This window comes from Pinus tabuliformis, chromosome J (genome assembly GCF_031772625.1).
Source record: "Pinus tabuliformis cultivar Carrire ecotype Pingquan chromosome J, CPIR1, whole genome shotgun sequence".
In the NCBI taxonomy this organism is placed as follows: Eukaryota; Viridiplantae; Streptophyta; class Pinopsida; order Pinales; family Pinaceae; genus Pinus; species Pinus tabuliformis.
Genome location: NC_142295.1, coordinates 193,683,552 through 193,702,352, shown reverse-complemented (window position 1 = coordinate 193,702,352; position 18,801 = coordinate 193,683,552).

The following is an 18,801-nucleotide window of genomic DNA, read 5'->3' as shown; positions in this document are numbered from 1 at the left end:
TAAAGATGGCATAACTAGACTTAGGTTTTCAACAAAAAGATGGCTTCATAGGGCAAGATAGCTAAACAGGGAACAAATGGTAACTTGAAAGGATGGGATGTACTTAAAAGGGATGAAGGACAATTAAGAATCCTTCAACATGTTTTAAGAGAGGGAAAATGAATGATAACCAATAAAAAGCAATTAAGAATTTTTTATTAAATGACCGAAATGATAAACTAAGAAGCAGGAGCAATTAAGAATTCACTACCTATGATAGTTTAGAAGAAAACATTTAGAATAAAAAGGATTTTAAAGACAAATTGCACTTAAGCTCTTTCTGAATTATACTCTTTCATTTTAATATTCAAATATGAAACAAAATTGAAATATTAAACCAAAAGACAATAACACATAAGATATAGATACTTATTTGTCCGGTGTTTAACAGATGAATCCTGTGAAAAGTCCTTTGTATTATTCCTTCATCCAACCAGCCATACAGAAAGTTGTCCAATAGTACCTATTTTCAAAAATAATTAGTCTTACATAAATGTATAAGAATCCACCCTAAAATACTTCAAATGAAGAAGTATTTATATTAATTCTAAACTGAAATATCTTGAAAAAATATCAAGATTAGTTTCACAAATATCTCCAACTGTTTACGTTAATAGAACTTAAATAAAGGACATTCAAAACTAATGAATCTATTTGGCACTAATTTTTTGGACTTATGGTGATGAAGAAGAGAAAGTCGAATTTGATAGCAACTCTTAGTTGATGATGAGGCATCTTAGTCACTAACTGCATCCTTCCTTTGTGCATTTTGCCCCAGAAATTCTGCAAACGTAGGGTCCAATGATACCCTTGTATATCTCAATTTGTGATATATATGTAAAAAGTGAAAGAGGTTTTTATATGTAGGAATGGTTTTGAGATAAATCTCTCTCAGTGTCCAAAAATTCATCTCTAGCTGTTCACAATATTCTCTGCAAAAAGATGTCAAAAACAACACTTTGGAGAAACTGAAAAATAGTCTGTGAATACATGCACTTATTTCCCTCTTGGTAATAACTGTGTAAAACGTGAGAGAGATTTTTGTAGATTAGCCTATTAGGAACAAAAACATCCTCCAGTTTCTCGAAATACTTCTTAGATTAGAACAATAGTTTCTGCAAAACTATGACGTAAACATGAAACTTCTGAAGAATGTACCGTTTCTACTCTGACTTCATCTTTTAACCTTAAATTCCTTTCAACTATTTTTCACTTTTACTTTAGATAAAATTCATTGTAGTTGGTGAAAGTGTTTTTGTATTTGTTTAACCCTTAATGTCTTCATGTTTACTTTTACTGTTTACTGTTTACTTTTTACGTTTACCACTGTGTTTTTCATCTATCTTCACTTTGACATGAATTTGTATGCTATGTTTTCTAACTATCTTCCCTACTGTTTATCTTCATGCTAGATGATTTAATTGAATTGGTCTTCAATCTAATACTCTTTAACCCTGATACACTTTGACTATTTTTTACTGTGTCCTTTTACCTTCATTGTATATTTTAGGTTTTTATTGTCTATTTCAACAGTAAATCACTTAATTTCATGTTTCCTCTGCTTGTCTTTCAACTGTATGTTTTCATTTTCCATCTCTGTTTGAATATATTTGATAACAATCTTGGAGTAAATAGGTCTTATGACTAGTATTAAGACTGTTTATCCAAGTCTGTGGTCTTCTAATCACATGTACAACAAAACAAACTTTTAAGAAAGAAGTGGCTTGCAAGGGAGGTCAAAAAGGTTTTATTTGAGCTTGAAAGGTCTATGGAGTGAGTCCAGAATAGTTTTCGGGAGGTAAACCATGCTCGAATCGGTTAACAGAGGCTTTAGATGGCGTAGATTGGTTACATAGGGTTTTACTGCACAATCAGGTGAAAATGAGCAAAACTGGGGTTTTCGTGTTTAAACGAGTAAATGGTTGATATTTATGGGTAAACAAAAATGACAATTGGCTTTAACTGACTGATGGGACAGCTTGTGATTTAGTAGAAGGCAGTAAGTAGTTTCTATTGCACCGTTATTGGAGGGGGGCGGTATTTCGGCTCATTCGTGCGATACCATAGGATGGGTGATGCATGGCATGGGTACTATTTGCAAAAGCACTTCGCGATCGCATGCTAACATTCAGTCGTGGAGGGTCGTGCGATATGCATGACAGCTATTGGATGTGGGGGGCTTGATCGGATGGCTATCAGGGAGGTGAAGTGACGCAAGTTTAATGAGGGCGGGCCCGATGTAATTAAAGATTTTTTAATCATATCGAGAGCAACGGGATTGGTCGAGTAAGTTATTAATTAACTATGCGGGTTAATTAATCCATATTTAATGTGGTGGGGGTCGAGGCTCTTAATTAGTTATAGATTAACTAATTAGTCCCAATTAATGATGTATTATGGTTATATTTAACCATCAGGGCGGGATATGTAAAAATTTGGGGTTTTGTATAATAAAATAATACGGAGATGGGTAATGTTGTTTTATTCAGGAATTACATAATAATAACATTAGTGGTTAATATGACCAAATGAATGGGAAATCACTAAGTTTAATGTTTTCCGAAAATGAATTTCATCATACAACACTTATACCTTAGGCTAATGATATATGAGGGTTTCATGTAGATAGAATGTTTTTAATTTTCCGAAAAGCTTTATAAAGGGAATGAGTGACTTTATGAAGGGGTGAATATTGATGAAGGGGATTTAAGTGCTTTAGGTATTTCAAATTATTGGGCCGAGTGTTCAGACCCTCCAAAAGTCAGAGAAATGCTCTGAGCCCCCCTAACTTGTTTATAGGTACCTTTAGCACTCAAGGAGAATTAGTGAATTTTTTGGGAAAAATGGAGTAAGGAAGTTAATTAATTTGACTTTGTCTCCTTGATGTGTTGTTTCGAATATGATTTGTGCTTTGTCCAAGTGATGAAAGAAAAAGATTTAAGCATTAAACTTAACCATTCACCACACATTTATTCTGCAACCATCATCTACTTACCCTTCCTACTTTATCCTAGCATTTTTACTTCTTTATTAGGGTTCACTTAGACTCGCAAACCCTTATCAAACTTTATCTAAGTCTACACTTATTACATCCAAGTTATCAGATTAAACTGTTGAGCTCCATTTTTTCACTCTACCTATCTACTTATCTGCCAAGATTACAATGTTTGGTCAAATCTTTATTCTCTATTTCTGAAACATGAAATTGAAATATGAACTAGTCAAGTTTAAACTGTTTGACTATTCATGAATTGTGACATAAATGACAAGCTGCACACAATTGTTTATTATACAATAGTGAAAAAGTAGTGGCATTTAGACTTGCACACTTTCATATTATTTTTCCTTTTTTCTTTGGGGTTCATTTTCTTTAATTTTTTTGACCTTTTTCATTCTTTTTGCCCTTTGACTTTTCTTTTAGGGCATACCCTCTTTACAGTTTTTAATTTTTTGATTTTTTACAAATATGGAAAACATTTGCAGAAGCAAAGGTATGAACATATTTTCAGAACTAAACCAAGTCAATCATGATATATGACAACTATTTGTATGGGAACCTAACACCTTAAACAAAGAAGGCCAAAAGTATCCAGTGTGTAAGATTTTATATGCAGTTCTCTTATCAGCGAAGTGACCACCACAAGGTTCGTCATCGATAGATTTTAGTATATCAAACACTTCTTCCTCTCTTACACATCTATGAATGATAACATCTAGTATAGTGTAAAAGAGGTATCCTTGGACCCAAGAATACGCAACACTTTTTAATATGATATTCTGCTTTTCACGAGTAAATTTGTGATGTGGTGCTTTTCCAGTGACTAAATAGTTAGCTATGTCAGCAAACCATGGAGACTTTGTTCACATAGAAAAAATATGTGCATCAGGGAAATCATCATCAACAGGAATTACTTCACCAAGGTTATTCAATCTAGAAAGATAGTCAACTACAACATTAGATTTTCCCAGTCTATAAACAATAGTAACATTAAATTCGTGTAACAATAGTAACCACCTAGTCATTATAATGTTAGTCAATGGTTTATTCATTAAATATTTTATTGTAGAATGATCACTATGCACAAAGTCTTCATATCCTATGATGTAGTTTCTGAATTTATTGATAGCAAAACTGATGGCCAAAAACTCTTTCTTGGTCACTGTATAGTTCAATTCAATGGGTGACAAAATTTTACTGATGAAGTAAATAGCATAGCATTGTTTGTTTTCTTCTTGTCCTAAAGTTGTGCTAATAGCGGTATCTGAGGCATCACAAGAAATGTGGAATGGAAAGGACTAGTTGGGACTTATCAAAAATGGTGCTTGCACTAATTTTTCAAAAGGGGTGTAGCTATCCTAGAAAATTTTTCAATGAATCTCCTATAATATCCCGCATGTCCCTGGAATTCTCTTACTTCCCTTTATATGTTGGGTACAGGAAGACGCAAGATAACTTCTATTATGGCCAGGTTGACCTGGATACCTTTTTCGGAAGCCAAATGTCCAAGGACTACTTCTCCATTGCACATTAATCTACATTTTTTATCAATCAAATCAAGGTGAGCCTCTTGGCAACGTAAAAGCACTTTTTCTATGTTTTAGAGGGCTTCCTAGAATGAGTTACCAAACACTGAAAAATCATCCATATAGATCTCAACATACTCAAGGTAAGCAAAAATGTCTTGCATAGCCCTTTGAAAGGTAGCTGGGGCATTACATAGCCCAAAGAGAAGCACATCGTAAGAAAATGTATCCCATGGACATGGAAAGGTGGTCTTATCTTGATCTGCGAGCATGATCTGAATTTGGTTGTGTCCACTAAAGCCATTTAAAAATGAAAAGTACTTTTTACCAACAAGGGTATCTAGCACCTGATCAATAAAAGGAAGCGAAGAGTGATCCTTGAGGGTGTCTTTATTAAGTTCTCGATAATAAACGCAGATGCACCATCTCCCATCCTTTTTTAGGACTATTACCAACAGGTAGATCCGCTAGCTATCAGATCTAGGATATATAAAGTTAGCACCTAAGATTTTTTGTAATTCTTCTTTCACAACATCTCTTAGTGTAGGGTTCATGCACCTTTAGGGTTGACGAATAGGTCAGGCTCCCTCTTGAATCTAAATATGGTGAGTACAGGTTTCAGGAGGTATGAATTTCATGTCCTCATAAATCCATGCAAAAGCATCAAGGTGATCAAGCAACAAATTAACAAGCTTCTCTCATTGACATGAGTCCAGGTCTGAACTGATATTTAAGGATTTTCCTGGACTAATTTCAACAAGAGTAGTCTTTGGCTCAAGATTGCATGAAGATGCTACTAATATTGGTGATGAGAAGGGTTAAGAATAAAACTTTTCTTGAAAATATGGACTAAATATTTGATGAAACATGTAAAAATTAGGCATTGTGTCCAAATTATTCAAGAACTCTTGCAATTGACCTTGCTTGGTAGACTTTGTATAATGGTGGATCAAAGAAACAGGTTGAATCTCCTCATCACTACTATTGTAATCTAACCACAAGGTGTCCTTAAGCTCCTGAGTAGATCTAGCAAGTGGGTATAAGGTGAATTTCTTCCTAGAGTTTCCATGTGAAATATACATATCACTAGAGTGACATCCATTGTAAGCATCAACGATGGCAAGCCATGGTCTCCCCAAAATTAAGGGATGTTCATCGAGATGATTTTTTCACTGAAGCATAATAAATCTTGTTGGATATTCGAAAGAGTCTATGGAGACAACCAAATCATCTAGTACACCTTTTGGCTTGATTTTTGATTTATCTTCAAGTTCAAGCACAATAGGGGTAGGATGAATATGGACCAACCCAAGTTGATCCATGGTTTTCCTAGTCATGACATTGATGGCCACACCTAGGTCTATTAGCACATTGGGGACAAGTATACAACCTATATGAACAAAGACAAATGGGTTTCCAGGATCAGTGTGCTTTTCCATTTGTTCACATCCTATCATTAAATCGGCTACTTGGCCAACAAATTGAATGGTCTGAGGTTCTTCTCTCTTCCTCCCTGGCTTTTTGAGATAGGGTTCCCTAATGATCTTTGTGTAGATGGGAATCTCTCTAATAGCCTGAAGCAAAGGTACCATTATGCAAAGATTCCTCGGCTCAGAAGCCAAACTAGACTCAGGGTCACTACTCTCCATAACTAGCCTCTCTTGGTAGAGAGATCAAATGGTGCGGGAATGGGCTGAATGGTGTCATTTTTCTTTGAATGATTAGGAGTTTCCTCCTCATTTTTCTCCTCAATGATCACCATGGGTTGTTTTTTTCTAGTTTAATTACCCTTCCCAATCTCAATTGAAGCTCATGTATCCCAACCAAAAAGGTTTGATGAATAGGAGAAGGGGGTGGTTTAACAGAACATATTAATTGCACTGCCTTATTATTAGGATTTTGTACCAGTTGAGCAGATAGTTGGGGTGGTCAAAAAGGTTGTGGTAAAGGTAATGTGTGGCATCAGTTGACTTTGTTGAGGCAGGGGAGGAAGGGATGGTTGTCACATATGGTGAGGTTCATATGTAGGAGGATATAACAACATCTATGCAAGATAGGACTAATTTGAATGGTTTAACCCTATCCATCCTTGTTGCTAGGATTGAGGGGGCTGCCCATACTAATAATGGTTCACATGCTACCAAGGTTGAGAGTATTGAGTGTTATATGCTACCAAGGTTAGGAGTACTGAGTGCTATAATACGAATATGGATGTGCATTATGACCAGAAAAATGTGGTGGAGGTTCAAGAACCATACCTGCACCTACCTGAGGCCAATTTCTCCGTGCTCCCATAGCATGTAATGGTTTAGGTTCAAAATGATCCTCTGTAAATATAGCTTTTAATCCTGGTATGGAGGGGTATTTCTCGGTGGCATGGTTCTCTGCATAAATTATACATTTTAAATCAGCAAGACATTCTCTTAAAATATGTTTTTTCCTACATTTAGGACAAAAAATAGACAAAGACTCTTGTTTATCTACCAATTTATGCTGAATTTTTAAAGAGTCTATTTACTTTCTAACAATATTCATTATCTCAATTTTGATATTTTCCATTTTGTTCTCCAACCCAATAATCATAGCATATGTAGATCTAAGTTTACTATTTTTATTTCGATTTCCTCTATTGGATCTAGATTGTTTCGTTGAAACTTTCATGCACAAGTCACAAATTTGATCAAAATATTTTTGAGAAATATCCCCTTGTCCTAATAAATTCAAATTATTCCTAGAATCTTCAGTAAGTCCACGTAAAAACAAGGTCCTGATAATACTTATGTCAAATCTGTGTTTCGACCTCTCGAGGATGTTTAAAAATCTCTCTAAGTAATCCTCCAAGGTCTCATCATCACCTTGAACAGTGGTAAAGATTCCATCCTGCATTTCTCTATTTTTAAAATATTCCTGGTATTTAGTCAAAAACACCCTCTTCATTTGGTCCCAAGAGGTTATAGTTCTCCTTCCGAGTCCCATGAACGAGGTCAAGGCTGAGTCCTTGAGAGTGGCAGGGAATAACTTTAATTTCTAGGCATATGAATAATAATCATAGCTTCTACATAGGATGTCAAACTCGAAAGGAAAAAAATCAAGATCTTTGTGCACCTTACCATAGAAGTGAGGGAGATATGTTGATGGGATGTTCTTCATTTGAGTAATTGTTTCGGGATCCACTATTAGAAATCCAAAGGTGGATTGTTCATCAATTACCTGATTGTCACTAGTCCCCTCAACATGATACTCATGCTCTTCCATTTTTATTCCCTTGATCAAACTACTCTCGTTAAAGTGAGAAGGTTGACTATTTTTTAAATTGGTCACTAGAGCACCACTAGTTTCCTTCTTTCCCCTCTTTGGTTGTGTCACATATGAACTGTTTTTTTCTAGAATCCAAATTGATAGTTCCTGCGTGATGAGTTTGTGTTTGTTTGGAATTTCTGCCTATAAAATAAGGTCCAATATGAGAAAAAGTTTCAAATTTATCAGTGTCCCCTCGACCCTTATTGGGCTTCAGTCCTCTACCCCCTTTAACCATTCATCTTAAAATAGAAAAATCCAAAAAATGACAAAACTTTTAAATTTACAAAAAAAAAAAATCTTAAATCAAATGTTGCAAATGAATAAATAAATCAGCACTATGAAATCCTTCAACAATAGAAGCACACTATAGAAAAAATAAAAGCAGACTTACCCCTACTATAAAGGAAATAAAACAAAAAAATTCTTATGAATCTTTAGAAACGCCTCCCCAGCAACAGTGCCAAAATGTTAGGTGTAGGAATTGGAGTTAAGAAAGCTCCTTTCAACACTTAATTTGTCAACCCAGGATTTCATGCACTTTGAGGCATATCACAAGAAATCCAAAGAAATTATATGAACCATATCTAATTGTATTCCTACTTCTTAAACCACAAATTTACAGAATCAAAAATAATTATGATCAAGCGACAATTGATACTCAAAGAATGTCTAGTGCTGGAATAAATGAAAAGTACCTTTGCAAAAACTGAAATGGATTTTCTAACTCATTGCGAACAATATTTACTAATGAAATGAACCTTTATATTTACCTTCAGTGAGACAGTGTGATAAATAAGTCATTCAGTGTATTTGTCTTCTTTAAAGATATTCTTCATGCACTAAACTGTTATTCTTGTACTACAACAAGGCTCCTGTACCAAAATGTTGTGCCTGCACTGGAATGAGGTTTAGATACTGGAGGGATGTCCTGTACTTATACTGAAATTCTAGCCTTCGTGTAAGAGTTCCAAGTCTCTGAGTTAGAACACTCTGATCTTGTACTAGATATGAGGCTCCTATACCAGAAATCAATATTTTTGCACTCATTTTCTAGATTATTTTTGAAAAAATAAAAAGTGCATTAAGTGAAATAATGTGCAAAGCAAACAGGACTTTGAAAGTAAATTCTCACAAGCAGAAATATGCTTTGACCAAACTTAGATTCTGGATAGGAAATGATTTTCAAGAGTTAAAGTAAATCATTCTTTAAAACAGAAAACTCTTCTATATAATTACAAAAATCATCTCGTTGTGTGGATCAAGATTTTCTTGAGATAGTTGTGCATGTAATTTAGATCTGCCTTTCTATGTTTTAACTCATAGGGTTCATTCAATAATTAGTCATGGAATTCAATCCTTTCTTCTAAAGTGTCCAGTGCAAGCACAAACTTGTAAGTTACTACCACGTTTATTTTGTATTCATCACAGCACAATTGAATCTTAAGTGAAACTTCAGATATTAATAATACCCTTAGTTTTAGAAATGAACATCAATCTTGCATGAAGGAATAAAATAACTCTTGCAAAAAGAAAGGAATAAAATACTTGTGTTGAGCATCAAAATTACTATTTCCCTAACAACTCTTCTCATTCCTTCTCTTTATTTTTCCATAAGAAAGATGCATTCTTATCACTAATAACTGGTATATACTACCTTGAGCAGGACATTTAGTGATTTACACTTTATGCTTTTTATGTTTTTCTCTTTGAATAAATTTTTGTATATTAGCTATGGAACGCAGCGTATTCTGTAGTTAATCAACTGTTCCGCAGCTACCTCCATGCTCTAATAGGTTCCAGGTTTCAGAAAGTGAAACTAGCCACATGGACAACTTTGAAATCATCATGACATGGACCCTGTCCTATTCATTTAGCCCAGGTCAACAAAGAAGATGGAATAATACTACGGTCAATGGATAAGTCAAACACAAAGAGATTGAGGGTAATAGGACTCTGTTTCGTGGTTAATTAATTCATTTCACAGTGATGGGATGCGTTATCTGGAGCAACTACCTGTACCTATGGACTCCAACAACCACCTGTATAAATGAATCCAATAGCCACCATGTCTTGGATTTATTTCTCCAGCAACCGTGGAAGAAATTCTGTATATCTCTCTTCTATGTGTTTGGTTGTAGCATGCTTTTCTCCACAAACAAATATATGATTTTTCTTAAAAGTACATGTGTAAGGGACCAAAGAAGTTAGTAATAGTTTTAATGTGAAATCGAAGTTCTAGACTCTGTAATTTTTGGGTGTTTTGTCTCCCTGTTTTAATATGAGAAGATTGCATGTTTTTATGAACATCTGAAGGAGTTTTCTTGGAGTTGATTGAGAAATCATAGCCTAATCAGTTGCAGAGGGTCCCTGCACTGAAGAAGGTTTCATTTTATTTATTTTTCTTCTTCTTGTTAACTGTAAATTCATCATTTTCCTTCTAAAACAGTGTTTATAATCATTTTCTTACTAACAGTGTTTATAATGCAATTTCTATCATTTTCTTACTAGAGTGTTTATAATTTAGAGCAGTTTCCACTAGCTTGATTTCTTTCTAGTTCATATCAGTAGTTTAGAAGATAGAACTCAATAGTGTAAACTTGTTTCTTCAATCAAAAACTAACCTTTTTTCAAGATGAGAGTAGGATTGAAGAATGATAAGGATATATTGTTGGATAGTTCACTTCATTCACTTTTTTGCTAGTTTAAATTCTCAATTAAATTGATCAATGTCATTTACTGTCTTCACCATTTCATTTTTAGTTTAGAATACTAACTCATGGTGTTGATGAACGTTTATGGAAAACCCTTCAAGTTGATAATTCATCCTTAACTAAGTGGTTGAACATTTCATCTATGTAATGAGTTATTTCTGCATCTTTGTATTTTCTTTCTCTTAGAATAATGAAGTACAGAATTACTTAAATGTCATCCCAAGGAGACTTCCTCCCAAAATTGAGAGGCATATTAACCAAGTATTTCATTTAGTTTTATTTCTGTAATTAGTTAGACATCAATTTCAAATTTCACTTTCAGTTTTAATTCATGATTTGGAAATAATGGTAAAATAAGAATAGAAACTTTGTTTTCATTTATTTCTTAGCTTTGTTTCCATATCTTTCTTAGCTCTGTTTTCATTTCTTTCCTAGCATTGTTTTCATTTTTAGATTTTGAGCAGTCTTTAAGAAATCTAGATTTAGTTTTGATCATTTACAGTGTAAATCATTAGGAATTAAAATACCAAAAACCCCCAAAACAACATAAAACATAAAAACAATGAAGTAAGAAGGGTTAGCTAGCACAAACAATGCACTACACTTCATCAGTTTACAATACTTGGATTCATAATTTATTTAGAGAAATTTAGGACACTAAATTGACCAAACATTTTGGCATCGTTGCCGGGGAAGTGTAACTAGGTAATTTTATCTCTTACATTCAAAAAAAAAAATGATATGCATAGAGAAAGAGACTCTAGGGGTAGATTTATAGCTAGAGGAAGAAGTTCAATTCCTGCAACATCACCTACTCCACCAAGAACAAGAAAAGATACACCTCCATCCTAAACTCATACTCCCAGTCATAGAACTCCTAAAATTCTAGGGCCAAAAATCCAATCAAAAGAATCTCCTATTTCATCTACCAAGTTAGTCCAAGAGGAGAAAAATTTTGAATCTCCAACAGCAGGAATAGCCTTTTTCACCTTATTGGAGAGCACATTTTAGTTGAAGAAGTAGGAATACCTAGTGAGGAAGAAGAAGTAGAACCTCTCTCCCATATCCCATTAATACAAGAACCAGAGGAGGAGAAAGTAACCTTGCAGGTTGAACCCAATACTGACCTTGAAGAAACTATAATGGCAGAAGAAGGAGAAGATAGAGAATTCACACTAATTGGAGGAGGGGGTAGAGGAAGAGGTAGAGGACATAATGGAGGAGGTAGACGAAATAATGGAGAAGGCAGAGGAAATAGGGAAATAGATACTTCTTTTGGATTTCGTATAGTCGATGAGGAAGAAAATGCCATAATGAAAAATATCTCACCTTCTGTCCTCCCAAACTTCCATGGGTTAAAAATTGAGGATCCTGAAACATTCTTATTAGAGTTTGAAGTCTTGTGCAAAACTTATGACTATCTAGAAGACTCTCAAAAACTTAATTTGTTCCCTTCAACACTGAAAGGAGCTTCTTTGAAGTGGTTCATGGGGTTAATCACCCAATCCATTAGAACATGGAATTACATGAAAAAAAGTTTTTGTATAGGTATTTGTATTATTGCATGCCTACCAATCGCAAAGATGAAGTGTTCAAAATGATGCAAAGAGAGGATGAAAACTTAGAGGATTTGATTGAGAGATTCAAATATAATTTGAAAAGAGAAAAGATGGACAATTTAGATGAGGATACCTTGAAATATCTTTTATTAAAAGCCATTAGAGATGGGTGGATAGATATCCCTAACATGACGGGGAAGGGAGATATCTCTCAACTCGCATTAAATGATATAGGAGAATTATGTGTTCATCTGTCAAGAGGGAAATCCAAAACAGGGAAAGGTCCAAGAGATCCTTCTCTTGTTAGAGTAAATAAGTCTGCAACTGGATCAGTGAGTAGGGTAGAAATTGGTAATATGCTTGATGAATTCAAAATAGATATCCTAGGGAGTCTTAGTGAGCAAATACACACCCTTCAGTTGCAAAACAAGCAGAAAAGTGAGGTTGATGCTTTAGCTATTTTCTTTCCAAAATGTAGAAAAGAACATGCTCTAAGAGAATGCCCTTTAGATGCAAAAATTATAGAGACTCGTATGATTTTCTAAGAGAATCATGAAACCAAGGGTTTTCCTTCGATTCCGGGTCTTAAGGATGTTTTTCAAGAAGAAACAGTTCCAAATTCAGCAGAGCCTCTTTGCTTTGTCTCTAGAAAACCTTGGTAGGGCCCACAAAATCAGGTACTTAACAATTAAATGTATCTTCATTCCCCACCAAATTGGAATTCTTGGTAATAACCTTGGCCTCAACCTCAATCTCAATCTCAAACTTGGCCTCAACCCCAATCTCAATCTCAATCGTGGGCACAAGGAGTACAAAATCCTTATGGGAGATTTTCTCAATATTACCAATATCCTCCATCACATTAGAATTATCCTCCCCCACACATTTCACAGCAAAATTAGTAGCCACAACTTCAAAATCAGAACCCTCAACTTTCATTACCATTTCCACAACAAATTCCACAACAAAACCAAAGTCCTCAAATCTCACTACCATTTCAGCAAAAACCAAATCAGCTACCTGCCCAACCATTACCAAACACCAACAATAAAAATGCTCAGAATGCTTACATGGTAGAAGGACAACAATTTGTAACTTATATGATCACTCCTCTAGATCTTAATGATGTTCAACTGAGATTTGGTAGGATATTAGAAAAGGAAAGACCTTATGTAGTTATTCAGGAACAAGACAATTCTGAGGAAGATTCTCTAAAAGTCAATAAAATTTTTAAGGGAACATATCTCAAAAACCAAAACATTGGAAAAGAAAAACAAAAATAATCAGTGAACACAACTCCTATCATTGAGCAACCAACATCTACTTCTACACCTCCTTTTCCTAAAAAATTAGAAATTGATAGAGGAGTAGAAAAGCAGATTATGTTGCCCAATTATGGTTTTCTAGATGAATTGAAGAATGTCTGTATCAAAATCCCTTTGCTAAAATCCATTAAATAAATTCGAATTCTAACCAAAACAATAAAGGAGTTGAGCATAAAGAAACCATGAAGAAAAACAAAGGAAACAAAAATAATTCACTTGGTATGAAAGATAGCAGACATAATGATGGGAAAAATTTCCATACAAAAATATGTGGATCCAGGAAATCCAATTGTGAAAACACATATCAATGGAGTTGAAATTCCAAATACATTGATTGATTTAGGAGCAACAATAAACATCATGAACAAACAAACTATGGAACAACTCAAGCTTCCTAATCTTCTTTACACACCTACATTACTGTAATTAGCAGACATATATGTAATCAAACCAGATGGAGTGTTAGAATATATTTTGGTATCCTTATATTCTTGGGAATATCCTGTTGATTTCATGATCTTAACTCCCAAGAACAATCTAGGAGGACATCCACTCATATTAGGAAGACCTTGGTTGGCCACCACTGATGCTTTCATTAGTTATAGATTTGGTGATATGTATATTTCTGATGGGAGTTCAACAAAAAAATTCTCTATATCCTCCAGCAAAAGCAATCACAAAAATATATGAAAAAGAATGGATTGATGATGAAGATGATATTCAACCTCTCTTTACTATTTCAGATATTAGTGAAGATAGTCAAATTTTAAATACATTGGAAAATTTTGAATCATCTTTAGAATATGACCATGAGCAATTTCAATAAAAATCTAATGTTGATTATTTGTCATCTAGGAAAATGTCTCTCTATTCTATGAAAGAATTTGGTAACTCTACAATTGAAATTTTTCCAGGTCGGACATTGAACATAAACAAAAAGTTGGAGAAACTACAAGAAGAAGAGCTAATCAAAATATTACAAAAACATTCTGCTACATTTGCATGGGAATACACCAACATGAAAGGCATTAATTCTAAGACTTGTATCCATCACATCTAGATTGAGGAAAATTGTAGACCTATCAGACAACCTCAGAGAAGGATGAATCCAAATGTTATAGATATTGTGAAAGAAGAGCTCCAAAAATTATTGAATGTAAACTTCATTTACCAAATTTCAAATAGCCAATGGGTTTCTCCTTTAGTGATTGTGCCTAAAAAGGATGGTAAATGAAGGGTGTGCATTGATTACCAAGAATTTAATAAAGCTACCCTTAAAGATCATTTTCCTTTGCCCTTTATAGATCAAGTGTTAGAAGTATTTCTCATTTTTGGATGGTTTTAGTGGTTATAATCATATTTAGGTGGCACCTGAAGATCAAGATAAAACCACATTTACTTTTCCATGGGGAACTTATGCCTACCAAGTAATTCCTTTTGGGTTATGTAATGCACCTGCAACATTCCAAAGAGCAGTACTAGGAATTTTTTCTGATGTAATACATGATTGTGTAGAGGTATATATGGATGATTTTACAGTCTATGGGAATACATTTGAAGAAGCTTTGGAAAATTTGGAAAAAGTTCTTAAAAGATGTAAAAAATAAAACCTTTCACTAAGCCATGAAAAATGTTTTATGATGTTTACATAAGGTATTGTTTTAGGACATCACATTTCAGGAGATGGGATTAAAGTTGACAAATCTAAAGTTGAAGTCATCTCTAAATTATCTATTCCAAAATGCCAAAAGAATGTTAGAATTTTTCTAGGATTTACAGGATACTATAGAGAGTTTATAGAAAATTTCACTAAAATAGCATCCCCACTCTTCAAATTGGTTATCAAATATTGTGAATTCAATTGGAATTGTGAAACCTTAAAAACAAAAATTTCTGAAGGCCTTTGTTGAAAAACAGTCTGGACATCAAATTCTTAAGCTAAGATCTGATAATGGCGGAGAATATGTTAAAAACACATTCATCAACTTTTGCACTGAGAATGGAATTCAAATGCAACATACTGTTCCATATACTCCACAACAAAATGGTGTAGTTGAAAGGAAGAATCACACCTTAAAGGAAATGGCTAATTGTATGCTTCAATCTAAAGGACTTAGTCTTAATTATTGGGCAGAAGCAATTAACTGTGCAAATTACATAATAAATCGCACTCCTACTAAGGTTTTAAAGAATATCAGTCCAGAAGAATCATGGAGCTCAATCAAACTAGATGTAAGTCACTTTCGTGTTTTTGGAAGTGAAGCATGGGCCCATATTCCAGATGAGAAACATAAAGCTTTAGAACCTAAGAGTGAAAAATGTATTTTTGTTGGATATTCTGAAGATGTCAAAGGATATAGACTTATTCCACTTAAGTCCAAAAATGTTATCATTAGAGGAGATGTAAAGTTTGCTGAAAATATATCGGCCTGCGAGCCTAGTTCAGCAGATGTGCCACCTCTCCCTATCTCTTATACTTTTGAAAATATTTCTTCTTCAGATGATGAAAGCGAGGATGAAAATCCTCCCCCACATTCTTAGGATCCTCCTTCAGCTCCTCAACCTCCAAAATGGGTCCGTGCTACTCGGGATGTAGCAGGTGATCTTGCCGGTGATCCTACAGATCAGCGACGTACACGTTCTCAGTTCGAGAGAGCCTCTTCTTTACTGGCTCAAGCTTCAATGAATTATGATCCTGACACCTTTGCAGAAGCTTCAGGCCATCTAGATTGGGAAGCAGCTACGAATGAAGAATATCATTCATTATTGGCAAATGATACATGGGATCTTATTCCTCTACCAAAGGGACGAAAACTTGTTAGATGCAAATGGGTTTATAGAACCAAGTATGGACCAGATGGGAAAGTTGATAAACATAAAGGTCGTCTTGTTGCTAAGGGTTTTTCACAAGTTGAAGGCATTGACTATACTGAAACCTTCTCCCCTGTTGCCAAAATGAACTCTATCCACCTTGTTCTTTCCCTTGCTGCCTCTTTCAAATGGGAAGTCCATCAGATGGATGTTAAATCCGCCTTCTTGCATGGGGACTTGCATGAAGAAATCTATATGGAACAACCTATTGGCTTTATACAGACAAATTCCAGCCTTGTATGTCGGCTTAAGAAATCCCTCATGGTCTCAAGCAAGCTCCTTGAGCTTGGTATGGAAAAATGGATAACTTTCTTTTAGAAAATGGCTTCTTTAGGTGTCATTCTGACAATACTGTCTACACCAAGAAAGTGGGCAAGTCTCTTGTCATTCTTGTTCTTTATGTTGATGATCTTATCCTGACTGGTAGTGATCCCAATCTTATAAACCATGTGAAGTCTAGCCTTAAAAGGAAGTTTGAAATGACAGACTTAGGACACTTACATTATTTTCTCGGTCTTCAAGTCTTGCAATCCAAGGAAGGTATTTCCCTTTCTCAGTCCAAGTATGCCTGTGATATTCTATGCCATTTTCACATGGAAGACTGTAAGCCAGCCCCTTCTCCCTTTCAGTCTGGAGTCAAACTTTCAGTCACTTGTACTTCTCCTGAAGTTGATGCTACCTTATACCGTCAACTTGTAGGAAAACTTTTGTATCTAAGCCATACTCGTCTTGACCTTTCCTTTGCTGTTGGCATTGTTGCTCAGTTTATACAAAACCCACGTGAAAGTCATTGGAAAGCAGCTAAGAGAATACTTCGTTATGTTCGAGGTATAGTTCAGTTTGGGATTCATTACAGTGCCGAAGCATCTCCTCTATTGGTTGGTTTCACTGATTCCGATTGGGCTGGTGACCCTGATGATCGGAAGTCTACTGCAGGTTATGTGTTCACTCTTGGTTCAGGACCTATTACATGGGCTTGCAAGAAACAAGGTGCCATTTCTCTTTCTTTAGCAGAAGAAAAGTATCGTGGTGCCGTAGAAGCTAGTAAGGAAGCCTTGTGTCTTCGTCAAATCCTGTCAGAGTTTGGCTTTTGGCAGCAGCATTCGACTACACTTTGGTGTGATAATCAAAGTGCCATTCAACTATGCAAAGATCCAGTCCAACATCAGCGCAGCAAACACATTGAACTGCACATGCACTTCATCAGAAAGCTCATTCATGACCATGTTCTTGAAGTGCAATATTGTTCAACAGATGATCAAGTTGCAGACATCTTTACAAAGGCTCTCACAGAGGCGAAGTTCACTAAACTTCGATTTATGGTTGGAGTTCAGTAAGTTGTGACTAAGGGGGGATAGGCTCTAGTGCCTCCATCCTTCTCCTATTGTGTCATATTTGTAAATCCTTCAATCCTATCCCAAATTGTTCTTAAGGTGGGATGTTAGGATATTCCGACACATAGGAAATAGTTAAGTACAACTTGGTCTAGTATAGAGTTAGGTATAGAGTTAGGTAAAGTGTGTTTCTTTACTATGTACATTTTGTAACTTACAATCTGACGGTCACGATATGTAGTGATCCGACGGTTCATTCTCTCCTCGGTATTAACGATACTTGATCCGTGGCTTAACACCCGATTGGTCCATGATCTCTATTTAAAGAGCATGGAGGGTCATTTGTAGGTTAACCATTCATGAGAGAAGCTTATGTAAATTTTCATTCTTTTATTAATAAATTACCTGAAGTGGCCGCGTTGGCTTAGGCCGTGGACTGTTTCCCTCTTTGAGGGTTTTAACCACATCAAAATACTGGTGTATTGATCTGTGATCTATTTGTGAGCGGCGTCCTTTGGTGTTCTGTCTGAGGAACTTACCCTGTAAATTCCTACAATTAATCCTCCATCTAAGCAAAAGAAGTATATATTGGTATGCACTTATTATGTCACTAAATGGATAGAAGCTAAAGCATTACCTTTTGCTAATGAAAAATCTATGGTGAGTTTTCTTTTTGAGGACATCTTTACTCATTTTGGTGTTCCAAGAGAAATTGTGACAGATCAAGGATCTCAATTTACACCTAACATGGTGGAAGGGCTTGTGGAAGAATACAAGATCAAACATAGAAAATCTACTCCTTATCATCCTCAAGCAAATGGTCAAGTGGAATCTATAAATAAAGTGATTGAAGGAATCCTCACCAACACTATGCATCTACATAGAATAGATTGGGTGGAAAGGATTCTTGAAGCCTTATGGGCCTATAGAACTACATGGAGGAGCACAATTGGACATACACCCTATGAACTTGTTTATGGGGAACATGTCCGGTTCCCTATAGAGTTCCAAATTAGAACTTTCAAGATGGCAGTCGAACTGGGACTACATTTAACAAAGGCACAAAAGCATAGGCTGAAGCAATTAAATGAACTTGATGAAATTAGGCAAGAGGCAGTTCAAAGGACTAGTATAGTCC